Consider the following 16,209-nt stretch of genomic DNA (forward strand, 5'->3'; position numbering starts at 1 on the left):
CCTCTTGTCAGCACCTCAAGTCACCCACGTGCTAGCACAATCTTATTGCACCTACAAGAATTTACCTGGCAACATCCTGAATAGTTCACTCTACTGTTTCAGCCACTCTCTCAATTCAAATTGCTTAATCCACAGTTTAGTTAATTTAGTTTTGAAGTTAATAACTTCTTTAAAAAAACAATTTACAGTGCTTGTTACACATTAAGAAGTCTTACAACACCAGGTTAAAGTCCAACAGGTTTGTTTCAAACACGTGCTTTCGGAGTACTGCTCCTTCCTCAGGTGAATGGAGAGGTACCTCGTCTCGGGCTCCCCCCAGGACCCCGGAGCCCGCCCGTGCCGCCTGGTCCTGCCGTTACGGGAGGTGGTTTGATTCACGCCGGCGGGACCGGCATGACAGCGGCGGGACTTCGGCCCATCACAGGCCGGAGAATCGCCGGGAGGGGCCCGCCGACAGGTGCGGCGCGATTCCCGCCCCCGCCGAATCTCTGGTGCCAAAGACTTCGGGAGACGGCAGGGGCGGGATTCCCGGCGGCTCCCGGCGATTCTCCGACCCGGCGGGGGGTCGGAGAATCCCACCCATAATCTCCATTCCTTCAATTTCACTGGGTCAAAATCCTGGTACTCCCTTCCAAACAGCAATGTGGGTGTGTACCGACACCACATGGCCTACAGCGATTCGAGGACGTGGCTCACTATCACCCGCTCGAGGGCTATTAATCCTGTGACACCCCCACAGAGTGAAAGAATAAAAAAAGTTACAAGATATGAATGATCATATTCTGCTTTAATCTGTCATACTTAAAAAGTCATTGCTATTTATGGCCTAAATTACTTACTTCTTCATTAATATCAATGTGTTAACAGTTGACACAGCAGATTTTAATGGAATCATAGCATTGGTGTGTTTCATATTGGCATAAGGAATAAATCTGACCAAACCTCTAATCAGTAAATTATAATTTGGTACAAAATTCAAAGTAAGCTTTTTCTCTAGATCGACATCAAAGCCGATATGAATATATAGTCAGTTCATTTTTTGACCAAGCAAAGATCTGCATAATTCATTCTTTAATTACACAGTAAAACTAAATGATATTGCTTCAGGATGTGCTGACTGCCCAGATGTTCAGTTATGAATAATGGGCAAGATGTTAGATACAGTGTCCTATTAAATAGAATTTCAATGCTGCACAATTTTGCTGTGAAAAATGTAAAAGTTAAAGATTAGAAGTTTGGGATGTAACACAAACTGTAGCTTTAGTTGCTGTTGTGTTTATAAATTAGTGTAATTTACTCTGTAAACATGAAAATGAAATTCGCTTATTGTCACGAGTAGGCTTCAAATGAAGTTACTGTGAAAAGCCCCTAGTCGCCACATTCCGCTGGCCTGCTTGGTCTGCTTTCAAAGCCAACGATTTAGCCCTGTGCTAAACAGCCCCTGATTTGAGTGCTAATATTGCATTTAACTGGTGAGTAAAATTAATTTGGGGTACAAAGGTGGGAAGGGAGCACAAAGGATGACTTTATTGAGTGTGGAGATCTTGTATTGAGTGCGTGCACACACCAGAGAGAGAGAGGAGTAGGTATTATCTATGGACAACTTGCAGGTGTCTATGTGTGTGGGTTGCAAAGAGGGAACTTGATGTTGACACATTTCAAAAAGTGGAAATCCCTGCAGAAGTGGAGGCTCTTAAGATCCAGCTGATATTATTTGCACAGGACAGTTATATTTTGGACAGAACATCTAACTGTCACATCTCACCCAACAGTATTTTAAAGCTAAAACTAAACTCCCACCAAAAATGCTTTCTCCAGCTGTAGCCGTGGGCTGGATTCTCCAATAATGGGGCAATTTAGGGGCTGTTTAGCTCACTGGGCTAATTCGCTGGCTTTTAAAACAGACCAAGGCAAGCCAGCAAGCATGGTTCGATTCCCGTAACAGCCTCCCCGAACAGGCGCCGGAATGTGGCGACTAGGGGCTTTTCACCTACTCGTGACAATAAGCGATTTTCATTTCATTTTCATTTCAATGTTCCCACGGCAGCATAAAAACACTGGAGTTTCACTCAGGACTCGCATGCGCATGATGGCGACCTGTAGTGGCCGCCCCGTGGGACATGGCGGACTCGGACCGCGGAGCAGCATCAAAAATGTAGCCTGCCCCCCCCCCCCCCCCCCCCCCCCCCCCCCCCCCCCCCAAGATCGTGCACACCCGCGGTTCCATGACGCCTCACCGCTCCCCTGGCCATCCAGGAGGCCACCCCCCTCCCCCCGGTGATCGATCTCCCTGCCCCCCACCAGGGCTGCCATGGACTGAGTGCGCAGCCACCACCCGACATTCCCGACGGCCGATAGATGGTTCGAACCACGCCGTCAGGAACTCGGCCAGTTTTGCGTGGTGAATCGTGGGTGGGTGCCTCTGTCAATAGCCTCTACCCACGCCGCGTAGTTCGCGCACGAGAGATTCCCGAGCGATTCTTCGAGGACCGGATTTCCAGGTAAACGGCCATTCTCCGCCCCTGGGCCAAATGCGATTTTGGCGTGGAAGCTCGAAGAATCCAGCCCAGTATATTCCTAAACAAAGCGAGAGAATGGCTGGAACAAAACTGCTCTGTCCCAGTAATCTCAGCCTGGATCTTAAGAACAAAACTTCATTCTCAGGTGTCGGTATCAATGGCATGATCACATTTCTAGCCGATTATTACTTAACACCATCAAATTCCCACCACATTCTTAATTTGATACAACAGAATGGTTTGTCGACCACATCAGAGGGCAGCTGAGAGTCATCAATGTTGATGAGTCTGGAATACAAGCCTCGATGAGGGGGAGGACAAATCGAAGTTCAAGACCATAATTCTGAAGTTTGACAGCCACTGCGCGGTCGAGGTCAACGAGAGCTTCAAGAGATACATGTTTCAGCAGCGAATTCAGGGTAAGGACGAGCCTTTCCAGTCCTTTATTACCCACCTCCACGTCCCTGCGCAGTCCTGCAACTACAGGTCCACCTCTGCCTCCATGTTCCATGACCAGATTGTTTTTGGTGTTCAATCTGAGCCCCTGCGCCAGCAGCTGCTAAAAGTAAAGCAGCTCACTCTCTCTACGGCCATTGAGACCTGTGTGCTTCATGAGCATGCCTCCACGCGCTACTCATGCATCCAGGCTGCTGAAACGGCGCAGCAAGCCTCCTACGAGGCAGAACGGGTCCAGATGATAAAATCTCTTCAGGCTCTGGACCTGAATGATGGCGGCCATTTTGTGCGTTTTTCATGGAGTCCCGCGCCCACACGCAGCAAGCACGCTGACGTCACAGACCGCTTCGCACAAGAGCGCGCTATGCTGGATCGCTCCGCGCATGCGTGGTTGCGCGTCGGACGTCCCGACGATCCGGTGTGCGGCAACTGCGGCTCCGCCCACTTAAAGCCGCAAAGTCCCAACGCTGCCTGCAGTGTGGCAAACGAGGCCACTACGCTACAATGTGTAGCTCTTCCATGCCTGCTGCTTTTCGAAGGTCCACCCAGCCCCACAGAGCTATCCAGCCTGCCATCAATGAACCTAATCTACACCTTGATTCCGACTATGCCTGCAGTGACCCACAGGTCCCGTTCCAAATCGCCGTCATTTTACTACCAACAGGATGTCCCCCAACCATGGCACTGAACCTGTCCACGTCCACAGCGTCAGCCAGGATGATGAGTGGTGTGCCACCCTTACGGTCAACTGGTCCTCTCAGGTTCCTCCTGGACACTGGCGCTTCTGCCAATCTCATCGCATCATCTGATTTCCGCAAGCTCTGCGTCCATCCTGCCATCTGCGTGTAAATTGCTCAACTACAATGGCAATGCCATCGCCGCCAGCGGCTCCTGCCGCCTTGAGGTGACACATCGTGCTCACACAGTCATTCTCCTGTTCGAGATTGTTGCTGCCTCAAAAGCCTCCTTGCTTGGTGTGCAGGCATGCAAGCTGCTCCACTTAGTGCAGAGAGTACACTCTCTCTCTTCAAGCGATGTGCCTGCATCCTCTGACACAGACTTCAGGGCGCAACTCGACTCCATCATCCAGCAATACCATGATGTTTTCGAAGGCATGGGCACGCTCCCTTACACGTACAAAATTTTACTCAAGCCCCACACCACGCCTGTCGTTCACCCACCTCGCAGAGTCCCAGCGGCCCTCAGGGATCCCTCAAGCAACAGCTCCAGGACCTCCAGGACCAAGGAGTCATTTCTAGGGTAACGGAACCCACAGACTGGGTAAGCTCCATGGTCTGTGTCAAGAAGCCGTCCGGTGAGCTGCGGATCTATATTGATCCTAAAGATTTCAATCAGAATACCATGCGGGAGCACTACCCGATTCCGAAACGTGAGGAGCTCACGTCCAAGATGGCCCACGCCAAGCTATTCTCAAAACTGGATGTCTCGAAGGGCTTCTGGCAGATCCAACTCGATGAGTCCAGCAAGAAACTGTGTACGTTCAACACAACACACCCTTTGGCAGGTTCTGCTACAACCGAATGCCATTCGGCATCATCTCTGCGTCCGCAGTTTTCCATCGGATCATGGAGCTGATGATGGAGGGGATTGACGGCGTCCAGGTATATGTAGACGATATTATCGTCTGGTCGACCACCCCGCAGGAACACATCGCCCGCCTTCAGCGTGTTTTCAGGCGCATCCACGAACACGGCCTCCGCCTCAATAGGGCCAAATGTTCCTTCGGCCAGTCAAGTATCAAGTTTCTGGTGTAGCGGAGCGGCGCCAACCACTCCGGCGTCGGGCCTCCCCAAAGGTGCGGAACTCTCCGCACCTTTGGGGGCCAAGCCCTCACATTGAGGGGCTAGGCCGAGCCAGAGCAGGTGGCACCACGCCAATTGGCGCCAAAACCAGCACAACGGCCTTTGACGCCACCGCTCAGCGCCGGGGCTGGCCGAAAGGCCTTCGCCGGTTCGCGCATGCACCAGTGCGTCAGCTGCCGCTGACGTCACCACTGGCGCATGCGCGCTGGGGGATTCTCTTCCACCTCCGCCATGGTGGAGGCCGTGGCGGCGGCGGAAGAAAAAGAGTGCCCCCACGGCACTGGCCCGCCCGCCGATCAATGGGCCCCGATCGCGGGCCTGGCCACCGTGGGGGCACCCCCCGGGATCCGATCGCCCCGCGCCCCCCCAGGACCCCGGGGGACCGCTCGCGCCGCCGATCCCGCTGCCACCAGAGGTGACAAAAGAGACCCGACAAAAGAGACCAAAATCTCTACTGATGCCAGTCAGTCGTGCATTGGTGCCATGCTCCTGCAACGAGACGAGGCCTCGTCATGGGCCTCCATTGCGTATGCGTCGCGGGCGATGACTCCAACAGAGCAGCGCTATGCGCAAATCGAGAAAGAGTGTCTCAGCCTTCTCACCAGAGTCATGAAGTTCCACGACTGCGTCTATGGATTTCTGCAGTTCATGGTTGAAACAGACCACTTTGTAAATATTATCAAGAAGGACCTGAATGATATGACGCCTCGCCTCCAGCGTATCTTACTCAAGCTGCGCAGGTACGACTTTCAACTGATCTATACCCCGGGCAAAGGCCTTGCCGTTGCCGATGCTCTCTCAAGGTCGGTCACATCTCCGTGTGATCATGACGGCTTCATTTGCCAAATAGACGCTCACGTCCAGTTTGCAGCCTCTCATTTGCCAACTATGGATGCACGACTGATGCAAATTCGCCGTGAGACAGCGGCTGATCCACTTCTGCAGCGGGTGATGCGCCTAATGTCGGACGGGTGGCTCAAGGGCCAATGCCCGCAATTTTACAATGTCCACGATGACCTGGCAGTTGTCGACGGGGTGCTCCTGAAATTGGATCGCATCGTCGTCCCACAAAGCATGCGCCAGCTGGTATTGGAGCAACTCCATGAAGGGCACTTAGGGATCAAGAAGTGCCGCCGCAGGGCCAGACAGGCCGTCTACTGGCCGGGCATCAATGATGACATCGCCAATGTGGTGCTCAACTGCTCTAACTGCCAGCGTTTTCAGCCCGCCCAACCATGGGAGACCCTGATGCCCCATGAGCTTGTCACATCGCCTTGGACCAAAGTGGGCATCGACTTGTTCCATTCATTGGTCAGGGACTACGTCATCATCATCAACTACATCTCCAGTTACCCGGAGGTCATCAGGCTGCACGATCTCACATCCTCAGCTGTGATCAGGGCTTGTAAGGAGACATTTGCCCGACATGGCATTCCGCTGACGGTCATGTCAGACAATGGCCCCTGTTTCGCAAGCCAGGAATGGGCCGGCTTCACCCGACACTACAATTTCCAGCACGTGACTTCCAGTCCCCATTCCCATTGGATTGGGGGTAAGTGGAAAAGGGGGTCCTCATCGTTAAGCGGCTCCTCAGCAAGGCCGCCGACGCCGGCTCAGATTTCCATTTTGCTCTGCTGGCCTATCGCTCCGCCCCACTCTCCACCGGCCTGTTGCCTGCTCAGCTGCTAATGAACCACACCCTCGGAACAACGGTGCCATCAATTCTTGCTCCCAACCTCGACCAGGTCCCCGTACTCCACCGCATGCACGTGTCTCGACTGCAGCAGAAACCTTCATACGACTCATGGGCTGTTGACCTTCCTGACATCCATCCACACGACAAGGTTCGCATCCACCTCCCGGATGGTGGCTGGTCTGCACCTGCTGTCGTTCTAAGGCAGGTGGCCCCCCGCTCCTTCCTGGTCCGCTTACCGGATGGATCCATTCAGCGCTGCAACAGGCGTGCTCTTCGCCTGGTTCCAGGGTCGTCACGGGATCGTCCGACCAACTCTTCTACTGATCCCGCCGTGGACTGTGTCACGCTTCCGGTCACTCTGCCTGCCCCTGACAGTGCTGCAGCCCTCCCGGCTCCTGAGCCGCCAGCCATTGCCCACCCTTGAGCCGGTCAACCAGAGTTCGTCGCCCACCTCAGAGACTGAACTCATGAACTCTGCACACATGTGGACTCTCTGAAATGTTCTTTTTCCCATATTTTTTGTTGTTGCATTCGTTATCCAGTGATTTGTAAATAGATTCATTGGTTGTTCCAGTTCATGGTAGTCATCTGCACCAGGCACCTTCCTCTGTAAATAGTCTTGTTCCCTGTATATAGCCTTGTACATATGTCTTCACACCTCTTGCGTAGCTAGGTACATTCTCCACACACCCACACTATTTATTGGCACATGCCGAGATCAACATTTTTTTTACATAAAGGGGGATGTCATAATATATACCAGTATATCATGGTGCAGGCACACACTGATGGACACACACAGGGACCAATCAACATGTACAATCACCGCAGCCACTCACCAGTTAGAATACACACACTATAAAGGCAGAGGGCACCACGGTTCCTGTTCATTCTGGGTGCTGCCTCTGAGTGCAACAGGAACTTATTCAGCTCAGCACAGACTCCCAACACGTGCTGAGAGAATCAACTGGTTCGGACAAGGCTTAGGTCTCCAGTTCAAGTTAGCATCATTTAGACCCACAGTCATCGTGTGTTAGTTAGTCAGAAGTAGTTAATAAAATGGAGTTGAACCTTCATCTGTGTTGGAAGTGTCTGTTCATCTCTCAAGCCTACACAAGCTTTCCTTCAATTAATGAACAAGTTGGAGTTTTACAACAATGTGACTGACTTATGGTCCAATACCAGATTTTTAAAAAACAATTCAAATTCGCAAACTTTTATTGGGGGATTTGAATTCACTGTATTACGAGTAGAGTAACTTTATGTGACTAAACCCTTGAAGTTAATTTGAAAACCAACATTCAAAAACAAAACTTTGTAAATGCACATCAGATCATTCAAGATCAATAGTAGATTAACTACAATGGGGGGGGGGGGGGGGGGGGGGGGCAGTGGGGTATGGTAATGTCACTGGACCAGTAATCCACAGACCAGTTAATGCTCTGGGGCCATGGGTTTGAAATCCACCGTGGCTGTTGGTGGAATTTAAATTTAGTCCCTAGATATGGAATTAAAAAGCTAGCCTTGGTAATCGTGACCATGAAACCATTGTCGCTTGTCATAATAGACCTATCTGATTTACTAATGCCCTGCAAGGAAGGAAATCTGCCATCCTTGACCCACAGCGATGCAGGAATCCCTTAACTGCCCTCTGAAATGGCCGAGCAAGCTGCTACAAAGTCTACAAAAATACCAAGGTGCCAGAAATGACACCGCAAACCCAGCCCTGTCGACCCTGCAAAGTCCTCCATTACTAGCATCTGGGCACTCGTGCCAAAAATGGGAGAGCTGTCCCACCGACAGGACATATCAACCAAAATTGGAGGCACAGTGGCATACAGTCGGGAGGGAGTTTCCCTGTGAGTTCTCAATATAGACTGGATGCCATGAAGTCTCATGGCACCAGGTCAAATATGGGCAAGGAAACCTCCTACTGATTACCACCTAGCCACCCTTCCTCAGCTGATGAATGAGAGCTCCTCCACGTTGAACACTGACAAATCACTGAGGGTGGTAAGGGCAGAGAATGTACTCTGGATGGTGGACTTTCGTGTCCATGATCAAAAATGGTTCTGTAATCCCTCAGCTGGCTGGATCCCAAAGGATGTAGCTGCTAGAATAGGTCGGCAACAGAAGGTGAGGGAAAAATCTACATTAGCTTGACTTTGCCAATCTACCTGTCGGAGATGTATCTCTCCATGACAGTATTGGTAGGAGTGACCACCACGGTTCTTAAGGAAAGCAAGTCCTGTCTTTACGTTGAGAATATCCATCACGTTATGGCATTATCATCACACTAAATGGTATAGATTTCAAAAAGATTAATGCAAAACTGGGGATCCATGAGGTTCTATACCCAACCAATGAAGAATGCAGGACAGCATGCCAGAAGCAGTCGTAGCATACCTAAACATATGGTGTCAAACTAATGCAGCTACAACGCAACACCTTCCCATGTCAAACAGCAAAAGCAGCAAGTGATTCCACAATGAACAAATCAGATCTAAGCTAATCACATCAGTAGTGGACAATTGAATAACTAACTGGAGGAGGAGGCTCCACAAATATCCCCACAATCGGGCGTCTGCCAAAAATAGAGTTCGGAAACAGGCACCAAACTGACCTTCCGCTCCGGTGTCCCGCTGGTGGCATCAACGAGCTCCACGCCCCGTGTCGGTATGCAAAACCAGTATTTGCATGCGTCGGCATATCATTACGGGGTCGACTCGGTATTCTCCGGGCATCCGTGATGCTCCACCCCTGCCAGGCAGAAGTGACGCCAGTGGAGTTGTGGTATTTAAAAACAGGGGGTTGGCCGCCGTGGCTGCAGAGGGAGAGAGAGGTAAGAAAAGTTTCCAAACTTGGAACATTGGGCTGACAGTCGTGGTGCTGGCTGGGCGGGAATCAACTCGAAGACTGGCCATGGGTTTGGGGTGTCCTCCCCGGGATTGGGGTGGTAGGGCACGTACCACCATTGCCGCAGCCTACAAGACAGCCACCTGGTTGTGCACTCCACCGACTGCCTACTGTGTCCTATATCTGTGCAGAGCACCACCGCTCGTTTGGGTGCCCCCCCACCACCCGACTACCCCGTGGGAACTCCCAACGGACCTATCAATGGGAGGGGCATGGCCATGCACACCCAGTGGCCTAACCAGGTGCCAGAACTCCTCAGTTCACTCATCAGAAGTGCAGCCCCATTGCAGGGGAAGCAAGTAAGCACTCAAGACAGCAGATGCATGCCCTGGGGCCATTGGCACCCTCCCTGGCATACTGTCCATCTCAGGGCAGAGATACCACCAGTGGTATTATCAGCTAGCCCACTCCGCAGGACCACCAGCTGTCTCCAAGCCATGCCTGCCTAATGCGCCTCTGCTCCCATCCATTTTTCCCCAAGTCAGTATGTCACAACCTGTGTGACGCACATATGACTCACAGCACATTACAGCTACCCACCTCCAGGGTGGGTGCCCAGGTACCCACCCCCACTTGCCCAGCTCCATCCATGGGCCCTGCCCACACGCCAGCAAGAATGGAGGCTGTCGGTGGCACATAAAGTAACCCCCTCCACTCAACAACCAGGTACCACCCTGCTGGCGGAATATCACACGGCCCATCCAAGGAGAACATCCATAGTAGACCCCACTGGAGGCCGCACATCGTAGAGCATATCGCTGACATGGGTAGCGCCAGCCACTGGTACCCCTGTCGGCAGGGATGGGTGGTAGGGTTAGAGGCACTGATGGAACAAAGGGATTTGGGGGGGAGGGAGGGCATGCAGGTGCTGCAGTGCAACCGAATGCCACCATGGTGGGCACAGGCCTCACCATGCTAACATATCTGCCCCTGTGGAGAATGGACTTTGGTGTTCAGCTAGGAATGGTTGCTTTCTACCTGGCCACAGCAGTTCTTGCGGACGACAGGCTGCAGGCACAGGTGTTGCTTGGGGAGGACCCTGCACGACAGGAGCCTGCCCAATGGAGCAGAGGCCAGCTGTCCAATGGTCCAGGAGGGAGGAGTGAAAGAGGTGACATATCGGGCCACATATTAGCGCCTGGAGGACCTCCCAGACCAAGCGTGTCGCCAAAGACTTCGGCTAACCAGAGAGACTGTGTGGCATCTGTGCCAAATGATGGCGCACCTGGAACTGCGGGGGTATTGAGGACACCTGCTACGGGTGGCTGTCAAGGTAACGGTTGCCCTGAACATGTTTGTCACGGGGTCCTTTCCGATGCCTTGTGGGAACCTGGGGATCTCGCAGATATTGGTACACAAGTGCATCCACACCATCACGGATGCCCTATTTCTGGCAGCAGACTATATTAACTTCAATGTGGACCGAGCCCACCAGGTTGCCTTGGCAGTGGATTCTCCACCATCACTGGCATGCCCTAGGGCCAGGGTGTGATCGATGGGACACAAGTCCCCCCTCTGGCATAGGTGCATGAGGGTGTGCGTTCATCAATAGAAAGAGCGGCCATTCCATGAATGTGCATGTGATGTGTGACCACCGGATACACATCATGCATGTTTGCGCCTGATAGCCAGGCAGCATGCACAATGCATTTATCCTGGTGCAATCGACGGTGCCCAACACCTTCAAAACACTCCCCCGGGTGAGGGGTTGCCTCTTGGGCATCAGGGATTATCCACTGCGGGCATGACTAATGGCGCCTGTCCGGTGGCCCCAGACTGACATGGAGAACCATTATAACGACACCCATGCAGCATAATTGAGCGGTGGATCAGCATCTTAAAGATGCCGGTCCTTTGCCTGGACTGTTCTGGTGGGACCCTCCAATACAGCCCTCGGAGCGTCTCTCATGTCCTGCAGGCCTGCTGTGTTCTGTACAACAGCGTGCTGCAGAGGGGAGACATGCTGGAGGAGGAGGAGGAAGAGGCACTCCAGGCTTCATCCTACGAGGAGGATGAGGAGAGTGGCCAGGATAGATCGGGCATGGGCAGGCACAGGAGGCTCCATTGGTCAGGGAGAAACTCATCACCTCCAGGCTCGCTAACGAGGAGGTTTGGCCACCCGGCAGCCCTGCTACCGTGTCCCACCTCCCCATACCCATACAATCTCCGTTCCCCCCCCCCCCCCCAACCATTAGCCACCCACCTTCCCTCCCCCACTCCAGTACATTCAGCTCCACATACCCCCCCGGATGGCAGCCCTCACTCGCTCACACACCTCCTCATCCGCTAGCAACCACACATCCAGCCTCCACTGCGGGAGCTGCCCCTCCCTCCTACCCAGTGCAGCGCGTGGTCTGAGACCACAATCGCCGAGAACCCGAGTCAACGACTCCCGCTAGCAGCGTCTTAGCCAACAAAGGATTCGATCCGCGAGTTCACCCTGTGCACATGGGAGTACGAAACTTCCTTCGCCATTGGCCTCCCAAACCTCCGCGGGTCCACCCCCCCCCCCCCCCCCCCGCGTTCCCTGAACCGCGGACTTGACCAGTCCAAACTTGGTTCAATGATTGTGTTAAAGTCCCCCCCCCCCCCCCCAATAATCAACAGGTTTGAACAGTCCAGGCATCGGAACCGCATCTTTAAGATGCCGATCCACCGTTCAACTATGCTGCATGGCTGTCGTTATAACGGTTCTCCATGTCAGTCTGGGGCTGGTTTAGCACAGAGCTAAATCGGTGGTTTATAAAGCAGACCAAGGCAGGCCAGCAGCACGGTTCAATTCCCGTACCAGCCTCCCCGAACAGGCGCCGGAATGTGGCGACTAGGGACTTTTCACAGTAACTTTATTTGAAGCCTACTCATGACAATAAGCGATTTTCATTTTGTGTGAGTCCAGATCCGGGATCTCCCCATGAATTCAACATCATCCCAGTTTGGGGCATAAATATTAACTAAGGTCACTGGCATCCCCTCCAGTTTCCCAATCACATCATGAACCTTCCTCCTGAATCTGCCACTATATTCCCTACCTCAAACGCTACCCACTTGTTTATCAGCACCACCACTCTCCCCCCCCGCCCAATCTTTTTATCAATCCTGAGTGGAAGACTTGCTCGACCCACCTTTCTTTAACCTTGTCTGGTCCCCAACATTCAAGTGCATTTCTTGCAACAAAAAGGCCACGTCTCCCTTCAAGCTCCTCAGATGCACAAACACGCGCCCCAGCCCCCTCACGTTCCATATGACCAGCTGGGGGAGGTGGGGGGGTGGTAAGCTGCTCTTCGTGCTCCCATACCGCCTCTTCCACTTTGTGAATCACCTAGTTCTGGGTCTCCAGCCTCTGCTCCACCCGATCGATCCCTGCTTTTTGCTGTTCTACACCACCTTAGCCAGGTCCTCCTGGGCTTTCCTCCTCTGCTGGCTGAACTTCTCATTTAAGAAGTCGACCAGCTCCTCCATAGGCCATTGGCTGGTATTGCCGACCCTTTAGCCTCCGCCATCTTCACCTGGGTGCACAAAGAATTTCTTGCTCCAACAGTTCCTTCCTTCTTGACCCACTTCTAGTCCGTGAATCCATCCAACGACACCACCAGTGGAGCTTTACTTTCTTCCACTTTCTCTGTATTTTTTTCCACCAAAAACATTCGCCCAGCAACTGGGGGAAAAGGACCGAAAAAAAGTCTTGAACGGGAGCTGCCAAATGTGCGACCACTCACTCCATGGCCGCCTCCAGAAGTGTGGTTTCTAACTTTCTAATCATACATGATCTAATGCTTGCTCCTTCTAGGTGGTTTACCAGGTGGCACATCAGATGTGGAGGCAGCGTGCTGCATATCCCTGCCCTGTGAGCTGGGTTCCCTTGGCACCTATCCTCTGGAACGACCAAGCCTCAATGGACGTGGCCTACTTTTGGGTGTCACTGGTGACGAGTGCCGCCCTGGCCTGCCTGCTGTCCAACGGATGCACCAGCAACAGGTAGGGGGGAACTCAGAGGCGCTGTGGCATTCCCGCACCACTCCTGCGGGAGTCACCATCATAAGCCCCAGGCTTCTCCTTGGGACAGGGGTGCGGCTGGTCCTGGAGGCCCTCTTGTCTCAACCAGTGTCTCAATGCTCATGGCCATGAAACACAGGGACTGGGCCATGTCCCTCTATGAATGGCTCAGGACAGCCTGCGCCCAGCCAATGCTCTCAATACCCACAGCCATGGCCCATTGTGATTGTGCCAAGCTCTGGAGCGCCGTAGCAATGTCCATGTGGCCTTGGTACATGGCAGCCTGTGACAGGGCTGCGGGTCCAGTACCTCAAGCATTGCATGCACAGTGTGCCCCAGGCTTTGGACATCCTGATCCATGGTCGTGACCCTCACAAGGTTTCCACTGAGGATGCCACCCATTCAGTGTTAGCCTGGGCAGCACGCACTGGCGACAACGCCTTCTGCTCCTGCAGGCGGTTGAGCTGCTTCAAGTCCACCTGCAGGCGCTGGAAGATTGCAGACATCTCCTGTTGTAGTCCCTGGCTCTGCGTCTGCATCTCCAGAATGGATGAGGCTGTCCTTTTAAGAAGCACGAGACGCATGTGGATGGTGGCTAGTCCCTGGGGTCGGGTCGGGCCGACCTCCGACTGTCTGCCCCCCTCAGGTAATCCTAACTCCACCAGATGTACCGCCCCATGTGAGACATGCATACCAGATTGAGTCACGGGAGCCTCTTCACTATAGTGACCCACTGAGATGAGAGTCTCTGAGATAGTGGAGGGTGCGGGTGACAGTAGTGATGAGAAGTCAGCGTCTTCCCCAGACTGCTACTCCGGGTGTTGCGAGGTTTTGGCTGGGAATGATGGACACCTTTTTTTTTTTTGAAAATCTTTTTATTGGCTTTTCTCATATTTATAATGTGGAGATGGCGGCGTTGGACTGGGGTGAGCACAGTAAGAAGTCTTACAACACCAGGTTAAAGTCCAACAGGTTTGTTTCAAACACGAGCTTTCGGAGCGCAGCTCCTTCCTCAAGTGAATGAAGAGGTATGCTCCAGAAACATATGTATGGACAAATTCAAAGATGCCAGACAATGCTTAGAATGCGAGCATTTGCAGGCAATTAAATCTTTACAGATCCAAAGATAAGGGTAACCCCAGGTTAAAGAGGTGTGAATTGTCTCTAGCCAGGACAGTTGGTAGGATTTAGCAAGCCCAGGGCAGATGGTGGGGGATGAATGTAATGTGACATGAATCCCAGGTCCCGATTGAAGCCGTACTCATGTGTGCAGAACTTGGCTATAAGTTTCTGCTCGGCAATTCTGCATTGTCGCGCGTCCTGAAGGCCGCCTTGGAGAACACTTACCCGGAGATCAGAGGTTGAATGCCCTTGACTGCTGAAGTGTTCCCTGACTGGAAGGGAACATTCCTGCCTGGTGACTGTCGTGCGATGTCCGTTCATTCGTTGTCGCAGCGTCTGCATGGTCTCGCCACTGTACCACGCTTCGGGACATCCTTTCCTGCAGCGTATGAGGTAGACAACGTTGGCCGAGTCACATGAGCATGTACCGCGTACTAGTGGGAGGTGTTCTCACGTGTAATGGTGGTATCCAAGTCGATGATCTGGCACGTCTTGCAGAGATTACCACGGCAGGGTTGTGTGGTGTCGTGGTCGCTGTTCTGAAGGCTGGGTAGTTTGCTGCAAACAATGGTTTGTTTGAGGTTGTTTGAAGGCAAGTAGTGGGGATGACCTTGGCAAGATGTTCATCTTCATCGATGACATGTTGAAGGCTGGAAAGAAGATGTCGTAGTTTCTCCGCTCCAGGAAAGTACTGGATGACGAAGGGTACTCTGTGGGTTGTGCCCCGTGCAGGGCGGTACAAGCGTTTTAAAAAATAAATTTAGAGCACCCAATTTTTTTTTTCCAATTAAGGGCAATTTAGCGTGGCCAATCCACCTAACCTGACCATCTCAAGATTGTGGAGGTGAAACCCATGTCGACGACTTCCGGTGGCACCAATGAACAGCTGAGCTGTACGTTCGGCGGCTCCCGAGATTAACGGGACTTCGGGGCTTTTTTAAAGGCCCCCAACGGAGCTGAGGAGGCAAATCCCGACGGGGGAAGAGGCCAGGAGTCGCCCCAGTGGCCCAGACCAGACTGCTTGGCGGAACGGTAGGGAAATAGGCCGACAGCAGCAGCAACCCGGGGGGGGGGGGGGGGGGGGAGGGAGAACTGTGCACATGGGTTTGTGGAGCATGCTATCTCTCTCTTTTTTTTCCTTCTCTTTTGTTTTTTTCTTCTTTCTTTTTCTTTGTTTTTGTTCTTGATCCTTTTGTTTAAAGTTGCTCTTGAAGCTGGGGGGGTACTGTTCATGGGAGGTCACGCGGTTGTATGTTAACAAAGTTAAGATGTTTATATTTTGTAAAAATTTCAATAAAAATTATTTATAAAAAAAAAGAAACCCATGTAGACAGGGAGAATGTGCAAACTCCACACGGACAGTGACCCAGGGCTGGGATTCAAACCTGGGTCCTCAGTGCTGCAGTCCCAGTGCTAACCACTGTGCCGCCCTTTACACGTCAACACTTGCACCGCCCGGTGTTGACGTGTGGTGCAGGATGGGGTGCAAGGGGCACTCGGAGGCTGGGGTTTGATCGCCCCCTGGGGAGGGGGGTGGGTGGGGCACATGCAGATTGCAGGATGGGGGTGGTGCCAGAGGCAAAGGTGGTGGCTCACCCAGGCTGCCCCGAGGAGGTTGTGCAGCTTCTTGTGGCCTTGCTGGCCAGTCTTCGCAGTGGGGCCCATGACACTCACCACCTGTTCT

The sequence above is a fragment of the Scyliorhinus canicula genome, chromosome 5, assembly GCF_902713615.1.
Source record: "Scyliorhinus canicula chromosome 5, sScyCan1.1, whole genome shotgun sequence".
NCBI lineage: Eukaryota > Metazoa > Chordata > Chondrichthyes > Carcharhiniformes > Scyliorhinidae > Scyliorhinus > Scyliorhinus canicula.